At 31.2% G+C, this 16969-nt stretch overlaps 11 non-coding genes across 11 annotated transcripts; all 11 read right to left on the bottom strand.

Moving 5' to 3' along the window:
- Nucleotides 1-662: 662 nt before the first annotated feature.
- Nucleotides 663-734, bottom strand: Trnae-uuc (transfer RNA glutamic acid (anticodon UUC)). Its single transcript has one exon. It is a non-coding gene; the product is annotated as a tRNA-Glu (tRNA).
- A 4648-nt stretch (nt 735-5382) lies between these two features.
- Trnae-uuc (transfer RNA glutamic acid (anticodon UUC)) lies at nt 5383-5454 on the bottom strand. The gene has a single exon. It is a non-coding gene; the product is annotated as a tRNA-Glu (tRNA).
- Nucleotides 5455-6205: 751 nt separating this feature from the next.
- Nucleotides 6206-6281, bottom strand: Trnae-uuc (transfer RNA glutamic acid (anticodon UUC)). The gene has a single exon. It is a non-coding gene; the product is annotated as a tRNA-Glu (tRNA).
- Nucleotides 6282-10383: 4102 nt separating this feature from the next.
- Trnae-uuc (transfer RNA glutamic acid (anticodon UUC)) lies at nt 10384-10455 on the bottom strand. Its single transcript has one exon. It is a non-coding gene; the product is annotated as a tRNA-Glu (tRNA).
- Nucleotides 10456-11169: 714 nt separating this feature from the next.
- Trnae-uuc (transfer RNA glutamic acid (anticodon UUC)) lies at nt 11170-11241 on the bottom strand. Its single transcript has one exon. It is a non-coding gene; the product is annotated as a tRNA-Glu (tRNA).
- Nucleotides 11242-11991: 750 nt separating this feature from the next.
- Trnae-uuc (transfer RNA glutamic acid (anticodon UUC)) lies at nt 11992-12063 on the bottom strand. Its single transcript has one exon. It is a non-coding gene; the product is annotated as a tRNA-Glu (tRNA).
- A 710-nt stretch (nt 12064-12773) lies between these two features.
- Nucleotides 12774-12845, bottom strand: Trnae-uuc (transfer RNA glutamic acid (anticodon UUC)). Its single transcript has one exon. It is a non-coding gene; the product is annotated as a tRNA-Glu (tRNA).
- Nucleotides 12846-14379: 1534 nt separating this feature from the next.
- Nucleotides 14380-14451, bottom strand: Trnae-uuc (transfer RNA glutamic acid (anticodon UUC)). Its single transcript has one exon. It is a non-coding gene; the product is annotated as a tRNA-Glu (tRNA).
- Nucleotides 14452-15200: 749 nt separating this feature from the next.
- On the bottom strand, nt 15201-15272 carry Trnae-uuc (transfer RNA glutamic acid (anticodon UUC)). Its single transcript has one exon. It is a non-coding gene; the product is annotated as a tRNA-Glu (tRNA).
- A 710-nt stretch (nt 15273-15982) lies between these two features.
- Trnae-uuc (transfer RNA glutamic acid (anticodon UUC)) lies at nt 15983-16054 on the bottom strand. The gene has a single exon. It is a non-coding gene; the product is annotated as a tRNA-Glu (tRNA).
- A 751-nt stretch (nt 16055-16805) lies between these two features.
- On the bottom strand, nt 16806-16877 carry Trnae-uuc (transfer RNA glutamic acid (anticodon UUC)). Its single transcript has one exon. It is a non-coding gene; the product is annotated as a tRNA-Glu (tRNA).
- Between the last annotated feature and the right edge of the window lie 92 nt (nt 16878-16969).

Raw genomic sequence — 16969 nt, 5'->3', positions numbered from 1 at the left:
AACTGGAAACGGGAATAGGGATCAATGTCAAAATACACAGAAAAACTCACATAATATATTTCAGCGGGTAATCAGTATATATATAGATATTCAAAAGTCACAAATTTAGGGTCAATGACCCTTCCTTACCACCGATGTTGACAGATTTGAATTACGCACATAGACAAACGTCCATTCGCATCAAAGTCCAAACCGGAAGTTCAAACCAGATATCCTAACCACTAGATCACATCGGAGTTTACTACATAACAATATAGCTAGTTGGTTGTGGATCAAAATCCTAAACCATCCGATGTCAATTAGAGTTAAAGTAACGGCGAACTATAATTATGTTATGTACGTATACATACGTATAATTTTAAAGACAAACTCAGATGAATCATGCCGTTTTTTTTCGTACGTTTAACTAGATATTATAGCGAGAAGGTTTTCATGTGACATAGGAAAAATACAAAAAGGTAATGTTCCGATGCTGAGAATTGATCCTGGGCCGTCTGCGTGAAAACCAGAAATCCTAACCACTAGACCACAATGTCGTTTTCAATTGAAGTAAGTATGTTGAGAAAATTTACAAAAGGTATATAGTTTACAACAACGTGACCCCATATGTAATAATGTAATATCTTCTATCAAACGGATGTGAGAAAAAAATAAAAATAATGTTTCGATGCCGGGAATTGAACCCGGGCCGTCTGGGTGAAAACCAGAAATCCTAACCACTAGACCACATCGGAGCTTACAGGACTATATAGCTAGTTGGCTGTGGATCATACATTATAATAAAGCTTTTTGGATACAAAATGATACACTGTGATTGATTGATATGTCTTAGAATTTATTTACAAGATTGAAAGTATTAGTAAAAATCACTAGTAAGTGCAATCGATAAAATAATATTTTGTGAAACTAAACCAAGCAGAAAACCTGACAAATAATATAACTATATCACTTATTTTCAAGCATAATTTTTGTGTATAAATTAATAAGTCTTTTCGTTACAAGGCATCTGCTAGAAAAGATATCTAATTTTGTCTTTCCATCAAACATCGAAATGAGGGTTCAGCTAAATCATTGGACATTCTATGGTGTATTTGATAAAACTTAGCATATTAAATATCCTAAACCATCTTATGTGTATAAGCAGTCTGATTAAAATACTGATCCTTATTATCACTGCGTTTGATAAACTAAAATGATCTGACAACATCCCATTCGGGATCATATTTTGATGATCTTTCGAATTAACAAATCAAATTTCTGCGTTCAGAATCTTGGAAGTGATATCATCTTGCATGTAGTCATCTCGCCCAATGTACACTGTGACGAAATGTCGTTTTCAATTGAAGTAGGTATGTTGAGAAAATTTACAAAAGGTATATAGTTTACATCAACGTGACCCCATATGTAATAATGTAAGATCTTCTATCAAACGGATGTGAGAAAAAAATAAAAATAATGTTCCGATGCCGGTAAAAACCCGGGCCGTCTGGGTGAAAACCAGAAATCCTAACCACTAGACCACATCGGAGCTTACAGGACTATATAGCTAGTTGGCTGTGGATCATACATTATAATAAAGCTTTTTGGATACAAAATGATACACTGTGATTGATTGATATGTCTTAGAATTTATTTACAAGATTGAAAGTATTAGTAAAAATCACTCGTAAGTGCAATCGATCAAATAATATTTTGTGAAACCAAACGATGCAGAAAACCTGACAAATAATAAAACTATATCACTTGTTTTCAAGCATAATTTTTGTGTATAAATTAATAAGTCTTTTCGTTACAAGGCATCTGCTAGAAAAGATATCTAGTTTTGTCTTTCCATCAAACATCATAATGAGGATTCAGCTAAATCATTGGACATTCTATGGTGTATTTGATAAAACTTAGCATATTAAATACCCTAAACCATCTTATGTGCATTAGCAGTCTGATTAAAATACTGATCCTTATTATCACTGCGTTTGATCAACTAAAATGATCTGACAACATCCCATTCGGGATCATATTTTGATGATCTTTCGAATTAACAAATCAAATTTCTGCGTTCAGAATCTTGGAAGTGATATCATCTTGCATTAAGTCATCTCGCAAATTATGATATCAGATAAGATTTACAGAGATATTTCCTATTGGTATAGCTTGCTTCAATAGGAGTAAGAAAACTTTAGTTAATGTTTTCTTATATATTGTAGTATTTGTCATTTGTTAATCATGCTTGTAGGTCAACAGCACTTTGTTTCTGTAAATAGACACAAAATTTTAGCCAGCTGCATTTTGCACAGTGCATCTCCAAGTCAACAGATCACTCGCACTATCAGAGTTACTTCCCTTTGTACCACTTTGTCAGATGATACAGCGATATTTCCGTTGACACTTTGAGAAATTCATACTCAACCACAACTGAAAAATAGGCTATTCTTTATGTATTTATTGCTTTTGGAATAGTTTCTCTTGTGAAAAATTCCCTTCTTTGTGTAAAGAATCTAATATGTTCTCTTGTGATAGGAAACACTTTTCCTTTTTTGTGGTATTGGTAAATAATTCATTCAAACTTGGGAAATATTTTCAAGTCTCTGTCAATTTTCACTGCAGACTCAACAATCCCTGTAATCAACTGTGTACTTATACAGGTAGTTTACTGTTGAATAACGGTCGTTTAAAAGGAGTGGTCATTTATCTGAGTGGTCATATATAAAGGAACTACTGTATAATTGATTCCAATTAAAACAAGCATTTTACTGATGTTGTAATTTTTTTTCCTTTCAACGTTCTTAAGTTGTTCAGACCTTGTTTTATGATTACATTGGTGATGTAGCAATGCTTTAGTTATAGAAATGAGTATTTGTACCATAGGGACCTGGCACAAGTTTCTAACCGACAGTATTTATATGTATAGTAAAGTGTCAATACTATAATATATGTATATATATATTCTTGGTTAGAAATTCATGCCAAGTCCCTGTGATTTGTCTGGCTAGTTTTACTAGAAAATAGGCGCCTTAGAAAAAGATCTTGTAAAAATAATGTTCCGATGTTTTTAACCCGGGCCGTCTGTTGAAAACAGAAATCCTAACCACTAATGACCACATCGGAGCTTTCAGAACATATTTGCTAGTTGGTAAGTGGATAAACATCATAATAAGGCATAGAACATAATCTTTTTTGATTTTTTGTGTGTTCAAAAGCTTTGATAAAAACTTATTGAATCGATTTGAATTTTCAGTAGAAAATTATTAACTATCAATGATTCGTTTTGAATAAATTCCTCTAATAAACAGAAATAATTTGAAATCAATGAACAAAAAAGCAAAAAAAAATTCTCATCATAAATGAAGGAAATAAAAATGAATATTCTTAAAATAAGTTGTTTGAACTTTGTCTATAAATGTTTCAATTGAAATATAACGTTTACAAAAAAATTACAAAAGGTATATATTTACATCAACGTGACCCCATATGTAATAATGTAAGATCTTCTATCAAACGGATGTGAGAAAAAAATAAAAATAATGTTGCGATGCCGGGAATTGAGCCCGGGTCGTCTGGGTGAAAACCAGAAATCCTTTTTTTTATCTTTAAAATAATTTTTAATATTCCCAGCAAATAGGGCCTCCGGGGTTGGGTCCCAGAAGGTTCCTCACAGAACATGTATATTGCATAGATATCACAGATATCATAAAAAAACCTGTATTAAAATTGTGGAATATAAACTCTCGGACTATAAAAAACATTATAGTCGAATGTAATATCAAATCACTATATGATTATACAAAAGGTATTGAAAACCAGAAATCCTAACCACTAGACCACATCGGAGCTTACAGGATAATATACCTAGTTGGCTGTGGATCAAACATCATAATAAAGCTTTTTGGATAGAAAGACCATATACTGTGATTGATAGATATGTATCAGAATTTATATACAAGATTGAAAGTATTAGTACAAATCACTCGTAAGTGCAATGATCAAATACTATTTTGTGAAACCAAACGATGCAGAAACCCTGACAAATAATATAACTATATTTCTTATTTTCAAACATAATTTCAGTGTACAAATTAATAAGTCTTTTCGTCACTAGGCATCTGCTAGAAAAGATATTTTGTCTTTCCATCAAACATCATAATGAGGATTCAGCTAAATCATTGAATATTCTATGGTGTATTTGATAAAAACTTAACATATTAAATATCCTAAACCATCTTATATGTATTAGCAGTCTGATTAAAATACTGATCCTTATTATCACTGCGTTTGATCAACTAAAATGATCTGACAACATCCCATTCTGGATCACGTTTTGATGATCTTTCGAATTATCAAATCAAATTTCTGATTCCAGAATCTTGGAAGTGATTTTTAAGGGACGAACTATTTTGAAATGAAAGATCTACCAGTAATATCATCTTGCATGAAGTCATCTTGCCCAATGATCACAACAAAGCCAAATGTATATGTATACTGAGACGAAATGTCGTTTTCAATTGAAGTAGGTATGTTTTTAGAAAATATACAAAAGGTATATAGGTTACAACAACGTGACCCCATATGTAATAATGTCAGATCTTCTATCAAACGGATGTAAGAATAAAAAATAAAAATAATGTTCCGTTCTTGGAATTGAACCCGGGCCGTCTGGGTGAAAACCAGAAATTCTAACCACTAGACCACATCGAGCTTGCAGGACGATATAGCTAGTTGGTTGTGGATCAAACCTCATAATAAGGCATCTCTAAACATAGATCATTCCTGGTGTTTGATAGCTAAAAGGTATAAAAAAAACTTATTCAATCGATTTGAATTTTCAGTGGAAATTATTAGTATCAATGATTCTTTTGAATAGTAATTCCTCTCAAATTAACATAAGATAATGTGAAATCAAACGATACAGAAATAGCATGTACAATTTATTCTCAACATGATAGTGAAGGAAATAATAAATGACATTTTCTTAAAATTGTTGTTTTATCTTTGTCTATTTTATTATCATTTGTTATGTCAATATAACGTATACAAAAAGGCAAACCATACGTATTGTTTCTGTGTGAAGAATGCGATAGTAATTTCATTACTTCTTTTTACAAATCCCATCGATAATTAGAGGTACAGTAACGGCGAACTATATGTATGTTATGTATAATTTTAAGAACCATGTCTTTTTTTCGTATGTTTAACTTGATATTATAACGAGAAGGTTTTCATGTGAGATAGGAAAAATACATAAAGATAATGTTCCGATGCTGAGAATTGATTCTGGGCCGTCTGGGTGAAAGCCAGCCAAAAGTATATTTCTTTTTCTTTAAAACAAATATTGTATGACATATGTTTTATTAATTTTGTGGAAAAAATATAATAAAAAAAATAATGTTCCGATGCCGGGAATTGAACCCGGGCCGTCTGGGTGAAAACCAGAAATCCTAACCACTAGACCACATCGGAGCATACAGGCTAATATAACCCAGTTGGCTGTCGATCATACATCATAACAAAGCTTTTTGGATACAAAGATGATACACTTTGATTGATATGTATTAGAATTTATTTACAAGATTGAAAATATTAGTACAAATCACTCGTAGGTGCAATGATCAAATAATATTTTGTCAAACCAAACGATGCAGAAACCCTGACAAATAATATAACTATATCACTTATTTTCACACATAATTTTGGTGTATAAATTAATAAGTCTTTTCGTCACAAGGCATCTGCTAGAAAAGATAGCTAATTTTGTCTTTCTATCAAACATCATAATGAGGATTCAGCTAAATCATTGAATATTCTATGGTGTATTTGATAAAACTTAGCATATTAAATATCCTAAACCATCTTATGTGCATTAGCAGTCTGATTAAAATACTGATCCTTATTATCACTGCGTTTGATCAACTAAAATGATTTGACATCATCCAGTTCGGGATCATGATTTGATGATCTTTCGAATTAACAAATCAAATTTCTGCGTTGAGAATCTTGGAAGTGATATCATCTTTGCATGTAGTCATCTCGCCCAATGATCACAACAAAGCCAATGTTATAGGTACACTGAGACGAAAATGTCGTTTGGAATTGAAGTAGGTATGTTTAGAAAATATACACAAAGGTTATATAGGTTACAACAACGTGACCCCATATGTAATAATGTCAGATCTTCTATCAAACGGATGTAAGAAAAAAAATAAAAAAAAATGTCCGATGCCGGGAATTGAACCCGGGGGCCGTCTGGGTTGAAAACCCAGAAATCCTAACCACTAGACCACATCGGAGCTTTCAGAACAATTTAGCTAGGTTGGTTGTGGATTCAAACATCATAATAAGGCATCTCTTAAACATAGGATCCTTCCTGATGTTTTGATAGCTAAAAGGTATAAAAACTTATTCGATCGATTTGAATTTTCAGTAGAAATTATTAGTATCAATGATTCTTTTGAATAGTAATTCCTCTCAAATTAACATAAGATAATGTGAAATCAAACGATACAGAAATAGCATGTACAATTTATTCTCAACATAATAGTGAAGGAAATAATAAATGACATTTTCTTAAAATTGTTGTTTTTCTTCTTTGTCTATTTTATTATCATTTGTTATGTCAATATAACGTACACAAAAGGCAAACCATACGTATTGTTTCTGTGTGAAGAATGCGATAGTAATTTCATTACTTCTTTTTACAAATCCCATCGATAATTAGAGGTACAGTAACGGCGAACTATATGTTATGTACGTATACATACGTATAATTTTAAAGATAAAATCAGATGAACCATGCCTTTTATTCGTATGTTTAACTTGATATTATAACGAGAAGGTTTTCATGTGAGATAGAAAAAATAAATAAAGATAATGTTCCGATGCTGAGAATTGACTCTGGGCCGTCTGGGTGAAAACCATGCCAAAATTAATTTTGTGGAAAAATTTAAAAAAAAAATTTCTGAAAACCAGAAAAACAAATATTGTGGATGACATAACAAAGCTTTTTGGATACACTTTGATTTATGTATTAGAATTTATTTACAAGATTGAAAATATTAGTACAAAATTTTGTGGATAAATTAATAAGTCTTTTCGTCACAAGGCATCTGCTAGAAAAGATAGCTAATTTTGTCTTTCACATCAAACATCATAATGAGGATTCAGCTAAATCATTGAATATTCTATGGTGTATTTGATAAAACTTAGCATATTAAATATCCTAAACCATCTTATGTGCATTAGCAGTCTGATTAAAATACTGATCCTTATTATCACTGCGTTTGATCAACTAAAATGATTTGACATCATCCAGTTCGGGATCATGATTTGATGATCTTTCGAATTAACAAATCAAATTTCTGCGTTGAGAATCTTGGAAGTGATATCATCATCTTGCATGTAGTCATCTCGCCCAATGATCACAACAAAGCCAAATGTATAGGTACACTGAAACGAAATGTCGTTTTCAATTGAAGTAGGTTCATGTTTAGAAAAATATTACAAAAAAGTATTGTAATTCCTTACAACCTGCAACGTGACCCATATGTAATAATGTCAGATCTTCTATCAAACGGATATAAGAATAAAAAATATAATTCAAAATTTCACATGCGGGAATTGAACCCGGGATCCAGTTTGACTCACTAAATCCTGCACCACCCGGGCCAATGTCCGGAGCTTTCAAAAATATTTCCTATGTTGATTGTGGTATCTGTACATCATCAATAAGGCACCTCTAAACGGATCCTTGAATCCTGCATAAGCAAACAAACACAGTAAAAATCCTCTGATTATAAAAAAATTCCTTATCATTTGAATTTTCATAAAATTAAAATATCAAATCAACTGTTTTTTTTGTACAGGCTAGTAATAACCTCTCAAATTTCAAATATATGATTTTTGTGAAAATAATGACACTGATTGGCAAAATAGCTTTATTCTCAAACATAATAGGTGAAGGAAATAATAAATGACATATTTCTTAAAATTGTTGTTTTATCTTTGTCTATTTTATTATCAATTGTTATATGTCAATATAACGTACACAAAAAAGGCAAACCATACGTATTGTTTCTGTGTGAAGAATGCGATAGTAATTTCATTACTTCTTTTTACAAATTCCCATCGATAATTAGAGGTACAGTAACGGGCGAACTATATGGTTATGTACGTATACATACGTATAATTTTAAAGATAAAATCAGATGAACCATGCCTTTTATTCGTATGTTTAACTTGATATTATAACGAGAAGGTTTTCATGTGAGATAGAAAAATAAATAAAGATAATGTTCCGATGCTGAGAATTGACTCTGGGCCGTCTGGGTGAAAACCAGCCAAAAGTATATTTATTTTTCTTAAAACAAATATTGTATGACATATGTTTTATTAATTTTGTGGAAAATATAATAAAAAAAATAATGTTCCGATGCCGGGAATTGAACCCGGGCCGTCTGGGTGAAAAACCAGAAATCCTAACCACTAGACCACATCGGAGCTTACAGGCTAATATACCCAGTTGGCTGTGGATCATACATCATAACAAAGCTTTTTGGATACAAAGATGATACACTTTGATTGATAAATGTATTAGAATTTATTTACAAGATTTGAAAATATTAGTACAAATCACTCGTAAGTGCAATGATCAAATAATATTTTGTGAAACCAAACGATGCAGAAACCCTGACAAATAATATAACTATATCACTTATTTTCAAACATAATTTTGGTGTATAAATTAATAAGTCTTTTCGTCACAAGGCATCTGCTAGAAAAGATAGCTAATTTTGTCTTTCCATCAAACATCATAATGAGGATTCAAGCTCAATTGATTCTGGGCCGTCTGGGTGAAAACCACTAAAAGATATTTCTTTATCCTAAACCATCTTATCAGTGCATTAGCATTTCTGATTAAAAATCTGATCAAAAATATCATATGTTTTAATGTTTGATAATGTTAAATTTGACAATGTTCCAGTTCGGGATTGATTTGATTTGACCCGGGCCGTTCTGGGTGTAACAAAACCTTTCTGCGTAAATCTTGGAAACCACTAGACTTGCATGTATCATCTCGAGCTTAAGGCTAATATACCCATGATTCCGAAATGTCGTTTTCAATTGGCTAAAGATCTATGTGCTTAATGACCCTAATATACAAAAGGTATTAAACAAAGCTTTTTGACCCCAATAAAAATGATCAGATACACTTTGAAATATGTGAATAGAAAATATTAATTTATGCCGGATTTGAAAATATTACATCTGGGTGAAAACCAGAAAATCAACCACTAGACCAATGGATCAAATATAATATTAAATTTTGAAATCAAAATAATGCAAACATTTTATCTCAGAAATTTCCATGATAAAATAATTTTCCTGCTCATAAAACTATAAATGTCCAAAGCTATTTTCAAAGGTATATAATTTTTCAATCGATTATAAATTTTATATAAATTATTCGTCATCAAGGATCTTTTGAATAGTAATTCCTCTTAAAAACAAAATAGAAAAATCAAAATAATTTATTCATGTCTTTAACTTCCATAAAACATCATAATACAGGATATCATTTCTTTAAATTTGTTTGTTTTATCTTTGAATATATTTTATTATCATTTTGATGTCAAATTTATAAAAATCCAAAACCATAAGTATTGTTTCTGTGTGAAAATGCATTTGTTTCATTACAGTCTTTTAAAAAAAAATACGATCCATTAAGGTTTTCACGGCGTTATGATTGTACGTATTAATATGATAAAATGTACTTTTTTTTATGTTTAAAACTTATATAATAGAAAAATTGACCAATAAAAAATAGAATGTTGATCATTAGATATTGAAAAAAATCAAATTCAAAAAAATCAAATTATGTAGAATGATGATTTGCATGGTATTCTCTCGCCCAAAAGATCACACCTAAAAAAATGTATAATAATGAGACGGATGTCGTTTTGTTAACAAAAAAAAAAGTATAATGTTCCGTTTTTGCCCGGGCATCTGGTATTAAAAAGAAAGTATATAGGTAGAATCACATATGACCCCATTTTGCATCATAATCAATGTTTTTTGGAAATTCAGATGATCACAATGACAAACCAAATGTATTAGAATTTATTAAAAAAAAATATTTTCAATTTCCGATGTAAATGGGAATTGAAATCATAAAAGGCGTCCTGGGTGAAAATAAATATTTACAACAAACTAATGTTTTTCAAATAAATTATAGAATTTCTTAGATAAGATCTTTTATCACAATGTCGTTTTCAATTGAAGTAGGTATGTTTAGAAAATAACAAAAGGTATATAGGTTACAACAACGTGACCCCATATGTAATAATGTCAGATCTTCTATCAAACGGATATAAGAAAATAAAAATAAAAATAATGTTCCGATGCCGGGAATTGAACCCGGGCCGTCTGGGTGAAAACCAGAAATCCTAACCACTAGACCACATCGGAGCTTACAGAACAATATAGCTAGTTGGTTGTGGATCAAACATCATAATAAGGCATCTCTAAACATAGATCCTTCCTGATGTTTGATAGCTAAAAGGTATAAAAAACTTATTCAATCGATTTGAATTTTCAGTAGAAATTATTAGTATCAATGATTCTTTTGAATAGTAATTCCTCTCAAATTAACATAAGATAATGTGAAATCAAACGATACAGAAATAGCATGTACAATTTATTCTCAACATAATAGTGAAGGAAATAATAAATGACATTTTCTTAAAATTGTTGTTTTATCTTTGTCTATTTTATTATCATTTGTTATGTCAATATAACGTACACAAAAAGGCAAACCATACGTATTGTTTCTGTGTGAAGAATGCGATAGTAATTTCATTACTTCTTTTTACAAATCCCATCGATAATTAGAGGTACAGTAACGGCGAACTATATGTTATGTACGTATACATACGTATAATTTTAAAGATAAAATCAGATGAACCATGCCTTTTTTCGTATGTTTAACTTGATATTATAAACGAGAAGGTTTTCATGTGAGATAGAAAAAATACATAAAGATAATGTTCCGATGCTGAGAATTGATTCTGGGCCGTCTGGGTGAAAACCAGCCAAAAGTATATTTCTTTTTCTTTAAAAACAAATATTGTATGACATATGTTTTATTAATTTTGTGGAAAAATATAATAAAAAAAAATAATGTTCCGATGCCGGGAATTGAACCCGGGCCGTCTGGGTGAAAACCAGAAATCCTAACCACTAGACCACATCGGAGCTTACAGGCTAATATACCCAGTTGGCTGTGGATCATACATCATAACAAAGCTTTTTGGATACAAAGATGATACACTTTGATTGATATGTATTAGAATTTATTTACAAGATTGAAAATATTAGTACAAATCACTCGTAAGTGCAATGATCAAATAATATTTTGTGAAATCAAACGATGCAGAAACCCTGACAAATAATATAACTATATCACTTATTTTCAAACATAATTTTGGTGTATAAATTAATAAGTCTTTTCGTCACAAGGCATCTGCTAGAAAAGATAGCTAATTTTGTCTTTCCATCAAACATCATAATGAGGATTCAGCTAAATCATTGAATATTCTATGGTGTATTTGATAAAACTTAGCATATTAAATATCCTAAACCATCTTATGTGCATTAGCAGTCTGATTAAAATACTGATCCTTATTATCACTGCGTTTGATCAACTAAAATGATTTGACATCATCCAGTTCGGGATCATGATTTGATGATCTTTCGAATTAACAAATCAAATTTCTGCGTTGAGAATCTTGGAAGTGATATCATCTTGCATGTAGTCATCTCGCCCAATGATCACAACAAAGCCAAATGTATAGGTACACTGAGACGAAATGTCGTTTTCAATTGAAGTAGGTATGTTTAGAAAATATACAAAAGGTATATAGGTTACAACAACGTGACCCCATATGTAATAATGTCAGATCTTCTATCAAACGGATGTAAGAATAAAAAATAAAAAAAAAAATGTTCCGATGCCGGGAATTGAACCCGGGCCGTCTGGGTGAAAACCAGAAATCCTAACCACTAGACCACATCGGAGCTTACAGAACAATATAGCTAGTTGGTTGTGGATCAAACATCATAATAAGGCATCTCTAAACATAGATCCTTCCTGATGTTTGATAGCTAAAAGGTATAAAAACTTATTCAATCGATTTGAATTTTCAGTAGAAATTATTAGTATCAATGATTCTTTTGAATAGTAATTCCTCTCAAATTAACATAAGATAATGTGAAATCAAACGATACAGAAATAGCATGTACAATTTATTCTCAACATAATAGTGAAGGAAATAATAAATGACATTTTCTTAAAATTGTTGTTTTATCTTTGTCTATTTTATTATCATTTGTTATGTCAATATAACGTACACAAAAAGGCAAACCATACGTATTGTTTCTGTGTGAAGAATGCGATAGTAATTTCATTACTTCTTTTTACAAATCCCATCGATAATTAGAGGTACAGTAACGGCGAACTATATGTTATGTACGTATACATACGTATAATTTTAAAGATAAAATCAGATGAACCATGCCTTTTTTCGTATGTTTAACTTGATATTATAACGAGAAGGTTTTCATGTGAGATAGAAAAAATACATAAAGATAATGTTCCGATGCTGAGAATTGATTCTGGGCCGTCTGGGTGAAAACCAGCCAAAAGTATATTTCTTTTTCTTTAAAACAAATATTGTATGACATATGTTTTATTAATTTTGTGGAAAAATATAATAAAAAAAATAATGTTCCGATGCCGGGAATTGAACCCGGGCCGTCTGGGTGAAAACCAGAAATCCTAACCACTAGACCACATCGGAGCTTACAGGCTAATATACCCAGTTGGCTGTGGATCATACATCATAACAAAGCTTTTTGGATACAAAGATGATACACTTTGATTGATATGTATTAGAATTTATTTACAAGATTGAAAATATTAGTACAAAATCACTCGTAAGTGCAATGATCAAATAATATTTTGTGAAATCAAACGATGCAGAAACCCTGACAAATAATATAACTATATCACTTATTTTCAAACATAATTTTGGTGTATAAATTAATAAGTCTTTTCGTCACAAGGCATCTGCTAGAAAAGATAGCTAATTTTGTCTTTCCATCAAACATCATAATGAGGATTCAGCTAAATCATTGAATATTCTATGGTGTATTTGATAAAACTTAGCATATTAAATATCCTAAACCATCTTATGTGCATTAGCAGTCTGATTAAAATACTGATCCTTATTATCACTGCGTTTGATCAACTAAAATGATTTGACATCATCCAGTTCGGGATCATGATTTGATGATCTTTCGAATTAACAAATCAAATTTCTGCGTTGAGAATCTTGGAAGTGATATCATCTTGCATGTAGTCATCTCGCCCAATGATCACAACAAAGCCAAATGTATAGGTACACTGAGACGAAATGTCGTTTTCAATTGAAGTAGGTATGTTTAGAAAATATACAAAAGGTATATAGGTTACAACAACGTGACCCCATATGTAATAATGTCAGATCTTCTATCAAACGGATGTGAAGAATAAAAAATAAAAAAAAATGTTCCGATGCCGGGAATTGAACCCGGGCCGTCTGGGTGGAAAACCAGAAATCCAAACCACTAAACCACATCGGAGCTTACAGAACAATATAGCTAGTTGGTTGTGGATCAAACATCATAATAAGGCATCTCTAAACATAGATCCTTCCTGATGTTTGATAGCTAAAAGGTATAAAAACTTATTCAATCGATTTGAATTTTCAGTAGAAATTATTAGTATCAATGATTCTTTTGAATAGTAATTCCTCTCAAATTAACATAAGATAATGTGAAATCAAACGATACAGAAATAGCATGTACAATTTATTCTCAACATAATAGTGAAGGAAATAATAAATGACATTTTCTTAAAATTGTTGTTTTATCTTTGTCTATTTTATTATCATTTGTTATGTCAATATAACGTACACAAAAAGGCAAACCATACGTATTGTTTCTGTGTGAAGAATGCGATAGTAATTTCATTACTTCTTTTTACAAATCCCATCGATAATTAGAGGTACAGTAACGGCGAACTATATGTTATGTACGTATACATACGTATAATTTTAAAGATAAAATCAGATGAACCATGCCTTTTTTTCGTATGTTTAACTTGATATTATAACGAGAAGGTTTTCATGTGAGATAGAAAAAATACATAAAGATAATGTTCCGATGCTGAGAATTGATTCTGGGCCGTCTGGGTGAAAACCAGCCAAAAGTATATTTCTTTTTCTTAAAAACAAATATTGTATGACATATGTTTTATTAATTTTGTGGAAAAATATAATAAAAAAAATAATGTTCCGATGCCGGGAATTGAACCCGGGCCGTCTGGGTGAAAACCAGAAATCCTAACCACTAGACCACATCGGAGCTTACAGGCTAATATACCCAGTTGGCTGTGGATCATACATCATAACAAAGCTTTTTGGATACAAAGATGATACACTTTGATTGATATGTATTAGAATTTATTTACAAGATTGAAAATATTAGTACAAATCACTCGTAAGTGCAATGATCAAATAATATTTTGTGAAATCAAACGATGCAGAAACCCTGACAAAATAATATAACTATATCACTTATTTTCAAACATAATTTTGGTGTATAAATTAATAAGTCTTTTCGTCACAAGGCATCTGCTAGAAAAGATAGCTAATTTTGTCTTTCCATCAAACATCATAATGAGGATTCAGCTAAATCATTGAATATTCTATGGTGTATTTGATAAAACTTAGCATATTAAATATCCTAAACCATCTTATGTGCATTAGCAGTCTGATTAAAATACTGATCCTTATTATCACTGCGTTTGATCAACTAAAATGATTTGACATCATCCAGTTCGGGATCATGATTTGATGATCTTTCGAATTAAACAAATCAAATTTCTGCGTTGAGAATCTTGGAAGTGATATCATCTTGCATGTAGTCATCTCGCCCAATGATCACAACAAAGCCAAATGTATAGGTACACTGAGACGAAATGTCGTTTTCAATTGAAGTAGGTATGTTTAGAAAATATACAAAAGGTATATAGGTTACAACAACGTGACCCCATATGTAATAATGTCAGATCTTCTATCAAACGAATGTAAGAATAAAAGATAAAAATAATGTTCCGATGCCGGGAATTGAACCCGGGCCGTCTGGGTGAAAACCAGAAATCCTAACCACTAGACCACATCGGAGCTAACAGAACAATATAGCTAGTTGGTTGTGGATCAAACATCATAATAAGGCATCTCTAAACATAGATCCTTCCTGATGTTTGATAGCTAAAAGGTATAAAAACTTATTCAATCGATTTGAATTTTCAGTAGAAATTATTAGTATCAATGATTCTTTTGAATAGTAATTCCTCTCAAATTAACATAAGATAATGTGAAATCAAACGATACAGAAATAGCATGTACAATTTATTCTCAACATAATAGTGAAGGAAATAATAAATGACATTTTCTTAAAATTGTTGTTTTATCTTTGTCTATTTTATTATCATTTGTTATGTCAATATAACGTACACAAAAAGGCAAACCATACGTATTGTTTCTGTGTGAAGAATGCGATAGTAATTTCATTACTTCTTTTTACAAATCCCATCGATAATTAGAGGTACAGTAACGGCGAACTATATGTTATGTACGTATACATACGTATAATTTTAAAGATAAAATCAGATGAACCATGCCTTTTTTCGTATGTTTAACTTGATATTATAACGAGAAGGTTTTCATGTGAGATAGGAAAAATACATAAAGATAATGTTCCGATGCTGAGAATTGATTCTGGGCCGTCTGGGTGAAAACCAGCCAAAAGTATATTTCTTTTTCTTTAAAACAAATATTGTATGACATATGTTTTATTAATTTTGTGGAAAAATATAATAAAAAAAATAATGTTCCGATGCCGGGAATTGAACCCAGGCCGTCTGGGTGAAAACCAGAAATCCTAACCACTAGACCACATCGGAGCTTACAGGCTAATATACCCAGTTGGCTGTGGATCATACATCATAATAAAGCTATTGGATAGAAAGACCATATACTGTGATTGATAGATATGTATCAGAATTTATATACAAGATTGAAAGTATTAGTACAAATCACTCGTAAGTGCAATGATCAAATACTATTTTGTGAAACCAAACGATGCAGAAACCCTGACAAATAATATAACTATATTTCTTATTTTCACACATAATTTTGGTGTATAAATTAATAAGTCTTTTCGTCACAAGGCATCTGCTAGAAAAGATAGCTAATTTTGTCTTTCCATCAAACATCATAATGAGGATTCAGCTAAATCATTGAATATTCTATGGTGTATTTGATAAAACTTAGCATATTAAATATCCTAAACCATCTTATGTGCATTAGCAGTCTGATTAAAATACTGATCCTTATTATCACTGCGTTTGATCAACTAAAATGATTTGACATCATCCAGTTCGGGATCATGATTTGATGATCTTTCGAATTAACAAATCAAATTTCTGCGTTCAGAATCTTGGAAGTGATATCATCTTGCATGTAGTCATCTCGCCCAATGATCACAACAAAGCCAAATGTATAGGTACACTGAGACGAAATGTCGTTTTCAATTGAAGTAGGTATGTTTAGAAAATATACAAAAGGTATATAGGTTACAACAACGTGACCCCATATGTAATAATGTCAGATCTTCTATCAAACGGATGTAAGAATAAAAAATAAAAAAAAATGTTCCGATGCCGGGAATTGAACCCGGGCCGTCTGGGTGAAAACCAGAAATCCTAACCACTAGACCACATCGGAGCTTACAGAACAATATAGCTAGTTGGTTGTGGATCAAACATCATAATAAGGCATCTCTAAACATAGATCCTTCCTGATGTTTGATAGCTAAA

This window comes from Argopecten irradians, chromosome 12 (assembly GCF_041381155.1).
Source record: "Argopecten irradians isolate NY chromosome 12, Ai_NY, whole genome shotgun sequence".
NCBI classification, from domain to species: Eukaryota; Metazoa; Mollusca; class Bivalvia; order Pectinida; family Pectinidae; genus Argopecten; species Argopecten irradians.
The sequence above is the reverse complement of the archived record's forward strand: the minus strand, read 5'-3'. Positions and strand labels throughout refer to the sequence as shown.